Genomic DNA, 6,000 nt, shown 5'->3' with positions numbered 1-6,000 from the left:
AGTGTTTCCGTGTGCTTCCAAACCGTGCCTCCGCACCGCAAAAGATAGGACGTGTCCTATCTTTTGCCGTATCTTGCGGATCGCGGACCCTTTTAAGTCCATGGATCCGCATCCGCAGCACAGAGTGCACATGGCCGGTGCCCGTGTTTTGCAGACCCGCTGTTTGCAGTCCACAACGCAAAGCACGGTGGCCATACGGTTATGTGAATGGGCTCTTTTTATGCTGAGGTTTTTCCGCACGAAAATCTGCGTGGAAAAAAACACGTAATCCACAATGCGCAGGTAAATTAACAAGGCATTTAGGAAGTCCGGATAGGCCATTAATTGAGATCCGACACCTCTCACACCTACCAACCAGCTGTTACCTTGTGGCTTCAGCGCCGGAACTACACAGCCCCGTCCACTGTGCCACGGAAAGTGCTGGTTCCTGCAGAGTTGCTCCCATTCACCTGATATATGTGCCCATAGGTACAGCAGTGCACGTGTACAGAGTAAACATCCAGAACATCCCTGCAGGGTCATAGGACATGTTTGCCTAAGAAGCTCATGACTCCATAACCCAAGCATAAAAGCAGTATTCAGCCGGGCATTACCTGGCATTGCTTAGTCTCCTGGTGGGCACGTGGTGTAGGACAAAACTTGCGTGCTTCATTTTTACGTGGCTATTCTTCATCTTGATTCCTCTGCATGCAAAACACGCAAAGACTCCTGGCGGTCCAGTATAAGTGGAACCAGTGGCCGTAGATCGGGGACTAATGGTTTAGAAGCATACGACAATACACATCACTATAGCCAAAAGTTACACCAGTTACACCAGTAGTTTCTTTGGGCTCATCCATTTATTGGGATTAAGAGCTAATTAAAACTTTCTTCTGCACATCCTTAAAGTCCAGGACAAGTAATAGGATCAAGAGATGCCCAGGGCGTCACCCCGTCCAGCTGACCTTAGAGGGGTTATCCAGGATTAGAAAAACATGGCTGGTTTTTTTCTTTTCTTTTTTTTTTTCTCAAGAACAGCACCACTCCTGCCCTCAGGTTGTGCCTGGTATTGCAGCTTAGCCACATGCAGTTCAATAGAGCTGAGCTGCAGCTGTTTTTAGAAGAAAGCAACCATCCTAATCCTGGAGGACCCATTTAACAGATGTGCGAATATTACAAATTACCACTCAGGCTGCAGATTTGAAGGAGTTATCTGACAACTTGTAACTGATGACCCGCGCAGTGGTTTTTGTCCGGCTGATTCTCGGCATATTTGCCAGGTAGCGGCCGGATCTCCGCCGGACGCCATTAGAGTTAATGAGGCCGGCAGACATTCGGGTACCATCCGGCAATGCAAGGTCCAAAGAGCGGTCTGCCAGATCTCTTAGGGCTCATTCACATGACTGTAGGCCGTCTGTGCCCGTATTGCAGATGTCAGTATACAGGCACTGGGCCGTGTGAATTACAGATGCGGACCCATTGACTTGAATGGGTCCGCAACCCGCAAGATATGGTGCGATGCGGAACGGAGGCACGGATTGGAAGCCCACTGAAATACTACGGAGTGCTTCCGTGGACTTGCAGGTCCACCGCAAAAGATAGGACATGTGATATCTTTTGCCATATATTGCGGATCGTGGACCCATTCAAGTCAATGGGTCCGTAACACAACATGGGATTAACACGGCCAGTGCCCGTGCATTGTGGACTGCAATTTCCGATCCGCATATGTGAAACTAGCCTTTACACCCGTCTACCGCTGATTTAAAGAGGAGCCGTCCCCTCTCCTGACATGTCTTGCATTCCCCTTGTAATAAATATATTGGAGCTTCTATTCTTAGGCCCCTTGCAGATGAGCGATACGGATTAGGTCTGGATGCGTTCCGGATGCGTTCAGTTAAAAATGCGCGATTTCGCGAGCAAGTTCATTCAGTTTTGCCTGTGATTGCATTCAGTTATTCAGTTTTTACTGCGCGGGTGAAATGCGCATTGATGCGTTTTTCACGCGCGTGATAAAAAACTGAAGGTTTACAAACAACATCTCTTAGCAACCATCAGTGAAAAACGCATCGCACCCGCACTTCTATTGGGCCCGCGTTGCGTGAAAAACGCAGACTATAGAACATGCAGCGATTTTCACGCAAGGCACAAGTGATGTGTCAAAAACAACGCTCATGTACACAGACCCATTAAAATGAATGGGTCCGGATTTAGTGATGCGAACGCATTGCGCCCGCGCGGAATACTCGCTCGTGTAAAAGGCGCCTTATGACTGTATGTTGTGCCCTTTCCTCTATTATTCCTTCTAGAAGTTAAGAATGAATTGCCAGCAGTTTGCAATGAAGGTCCAGATGTGTGTTACCATTTGGTGGTGTTTGCCTTCACAGTCTAACATTATGCAAACAGTCCTGCCAGTGAATGGACCACTCCCCACCCTAACTGGTAACACCCATCTGGACCCTCATTTCAGACTGCTAGCAATTCATTCATAACTTCTTGTAGGAATAATGAAGGAATAGCACAACACAGTCATAAGAATAGATGCTCCAGAATTTTTATTACATGGGGAATGCAATAAGTCACTGAAACAGACATGTCACCTTACTTTTAACAGGTGACACCCATCAACCCATGGTAAAAGAAATCACGCGCAAATTAGGATGATAAAAAAAATCCAACACCTCAGAGCGTGAATGCATGACGATGTATGTATACTGTCATGTGGCCCTATAGACAGGGCCGTATTTATAACAAGGCACATAAGGGCACGTGCCTAGGGAACAGGAAGGGGGGGGGGGGGGGCGGCACTTCACATAGAAAACGAATGACTTATGTTGATTCTTTCGCTTTTTTGTCTGTTTCTCATGTCTCCTTATCACTAACTTTCATTTATTGTAGCCACCAGGAGAGTTAACCCTCACACTGCTTACCTACAGCTAATGTCACAGTAATGTCTTCAGGAAGGCAGTGTAAGCTACAGTAAAGAAAAGTAAGTGATGAGGAGACATCAGAGCAGTCAGATGAGGAGTAAGGAGAAGCCAGTATATGACCCGTATGTACCGAAGAACTGAAAAAAAAACCACACACACAGAGGGACCACAGAGTAATGGTGGCCATACACCTGGCAAGAGTTAGGGCTCGTTCAGATAAGTTGTGCTCCGGTCTGTGAACATGGAGCCATTTTGATGCAGACCATTCACAGATCACGTCCGCGTCCTGTCTGTTTTTCTTGCAGACCTTGAGTGAATGAATCGGAGCTGGATGGCTCATGCTATCATCTTTCCAATCATAGCAAGCACCGTCCATTGATGGCGATGCCTTCGGACATGTGCACACCTATCTTTTGAACGGGGCCCCTAAAGCGAAGGACAGTGCACCGCTTACGCTCGGCGTGCTCTCCATTCACTGTATGGAAGTTCCGAAAAGAGCCAATGAGCACACTCAGCTATTTCTGGGACCCCCACAGAAGTGAACGGAGGGTGGGCGCGCTTTGCTATTTCTGGGACTCTCACAGAAGTGAATGAAGGGCAGGTGCACTTGCGCGGTGTCACTCTGAGGGCCCCGTTCTAGAGATAGGTGCTGGTCCTAGAGGTGGGACTGGCACCTATCTGACACTGGTGACAGCCTAGCGATATGCATCCACGTGTGAGATGGGGCCTTTAGGGTGCATTCACATGACTGTATGTATTTTGCAATCCGCAAAACACGGATCTGCAAAAAATACGGATAATATCCATGTGACATCCGTGTTGCATCCATTTTTTTTTGCGGCTGCATTGTAACAATGCTATTCTTGTCCGTAAAATGGAAAACAATAGGACATATTCTATCTTTTTTGCGAGACTCGAAAAAGGACGTGCAGATGCGTATTTTTTATTTGCAGACCCATAGAAATGAAAGGGGTCCGCGTGCAATCCGCAGAAATGTGCGCACCAAAGATATGGTCGCGTGACATATAAACAAGCATGCGCTATAACCGTGTGCTTTCATGGCCAGGGGTGACATACAGTACGACATGTTATGCGATATCATGCCAATTGGCGCGCAATGCGCTATATGTCAGGGGTCACAGCAACCGTTGTGAAACTACAACTCCCAGCATGCGCTGCTGCTCAACCTATTCCTAGAAGAGAACGGAGCATTGCTGGGGGTTGTAGTTTCACAACAGGTTGCCGACCCCTGCTATATGCCACGGTAATCGGTCCGCGGTGACTCTGAAAAATTCAAACATTTATTGTAATATCAAACATAACGTATTTCTATGGGATTGTGTGTGTAAAATGTGAACATTCGCTGCGGGGACCCCAAAATTGATGGGTAATTACCACAAGGATACCTGTGAGGATTCTTCACCCCATTTGTTGCTCAGGTGAGGGGGGGGGGGGGACAAGATGGCGGCAAATATGACATAATAACCCGTGATATCACACACTGCCTCCTCACAGGTACAATTAATGGGAGGCTGAGGGAAGAGCTCCACAGGGAGGCGGGCGGAGGGGGAGCTTATTAATTACCGGGCGGGGGAGGCGTCCCTGCAGACTGGTACGCTGGGGGAAGGACGGGGGACAGGGGCAGACACTGCGGGGAGAGGACGGTCACGGTAGTGTTCACACAGGGCCGAGCACCGCAGCAGCGGCCACAGGTGAGTGACAGGCGCGACATGACGCAGCGGGGCCGGCGGCTGATGGAAGCCGCTCAGTACAGGGGTCTGCAGTGGAGGACGGGGATATCATGGGGTCTGTACGGGGGAGGCAGAGTTAGAAGCCCCCCACAAGTGGCTGCCGTGTGTCCCTGTTGCAGGCAGTTAGTCCATAGACTACAAGAGGAGAATCAAGTTACAAATTACTTCTAAGGGATCGATTGCAAACTGCAATGTGGATTTTGCAATATTTTCTGTGGGGCGTTGCATTGGGGTGAGTGCCATGCATTGAGACGGGGCGGCGGGGGCACTTTTAAGGTGGATGTAATGAGGTGCACCCACAATGGTCTATGGGGCGAACTAATGAGGTGCACCAATGATGTGTGATCTATGGGGCAAACTAATGAGGGGCACCCACGATGTGTGGTCTATGGGGCAAACTAATGAGGGGCACCCACGATGCGTGGTCTATGGGGCGAACTAATGAGGTGCGCCCACGATGTGTGATCTATGGGGTGACGTAATGAGGTGCGCCCACGATGTGTGATCTATGGGGTGACGTAATGAGGTGCGCCCACGATGTGTGATCTATGGGGTGACGTAATGAGGTGCGCCCATGATGTGTGATCTATGGGGTGACGTAATGAGGTGCGCCCACGATGTGTGATCTATGGGGTGACGTAATGAGGTGCGCCCACGATGTGTGATCTATGGGGTGACGTAATGAGGTGCGCCCACGATGTGTGATCTATGGGGTGACGTAATGAGGTGCGCCCACGATGCGTGATCTATGGGGTGACGTAATGAGGTGCGCCCACGATGCGTGATCTATGGGGTGACGTAATGAGGTGCGTGCACGATGCGCGATCTATGGGGTGACGTAATGAGGTGCGTGCATGATGCGCAAGTCTGTGGGGCGACGTAACGAGGTGCGCCCACGCTGCGCGGTCTGTGGGGCGAGGTAACGAGGTGCGCGCGGTCTGTGGGGCGAGGTAACGAGGTGCGCCCACGCTGCGCGGTCTGTGGGGCGAGGTAACGAGGTGCGCGCGGTCTGTGGGGCGAGGTAACGAGGTGCGCGCGGTCTGTGGGGCGAGGTAACGAGGTGCGCGCGGTCTGTGGGGCGAGGTAACGAGGTGCGCGCGGTCTGTGGGGCGAGGTAACGAGGTGCGCCCGCGCTGCGCGGTCTATGGGGCGACGTAACGAGGTGCGCCCGCACTGCGCGGTCTATGGGGCGATGTAACGAGGTGCGCCCACGATGGGGGTCCAGTTGGTTGGACTTGCTTCATGGTAAATAAGTGTCAGCTGACGTGCCCGGCTACAGCTTATCCCTCTGTCATTGTGGTGGCGAGGCTTCATATCCCAGCTGGGATGAGCTGTCAGGA

At 50.7% G+C, this 6,000-nt stretch overlaps 1 protein-coding gene across 4 annotated transcripts in view; it reads left to right on the top strand.

Annotated features, from left to right (window-relative positions):
- Positions 1 to 4,513: 4,513 nt before the first annotated feature.
- PACSIN3 (protein kinase C and casein kinase substrate in neurons 3) overlaps positions 4,514 to 6,000 on the top strand; it is a 70,375-nt gene continuing 68,888 nt past the window's right edge. For 2 of the 4 annotated variants that reach the window (XM_044269389.1, XM_044269390.1), the window contains exon 1: positions 4,516 to 4,621. The gene's annotated coding sequence lies outside the window, so the exon portion shown is untranslated. Of the gene's footprint in view, positions 4,622 to 6,000 lie in introns of all 4 variants that reach the window. The other 2 variants (XM_044269384.1, XM_044269391.1) reach the window with 2 other exon arrangements.

The sequence above is a fragment of the Bufo gargarizans genome, chromosome 10, assembly GCF_014858855.1.
Source record: "Bufo gargarizans isolate SCDJY-AF-19 chromosome 10, ASM1485885v1, whole genome shotgun sequence".
In the NCBI taxonomy this organism is placed as follows: domain Eukaryota; kingdom Metazoa; phylum Chordata; class Amphibia; order Anura; family Bufonidae; genus Bufo; species Bufo gargarizans.
Note: the sequence above shows the minus strand (reverse complement) of the source record. Positions and strands in the feature narration are given on the sequence as shown.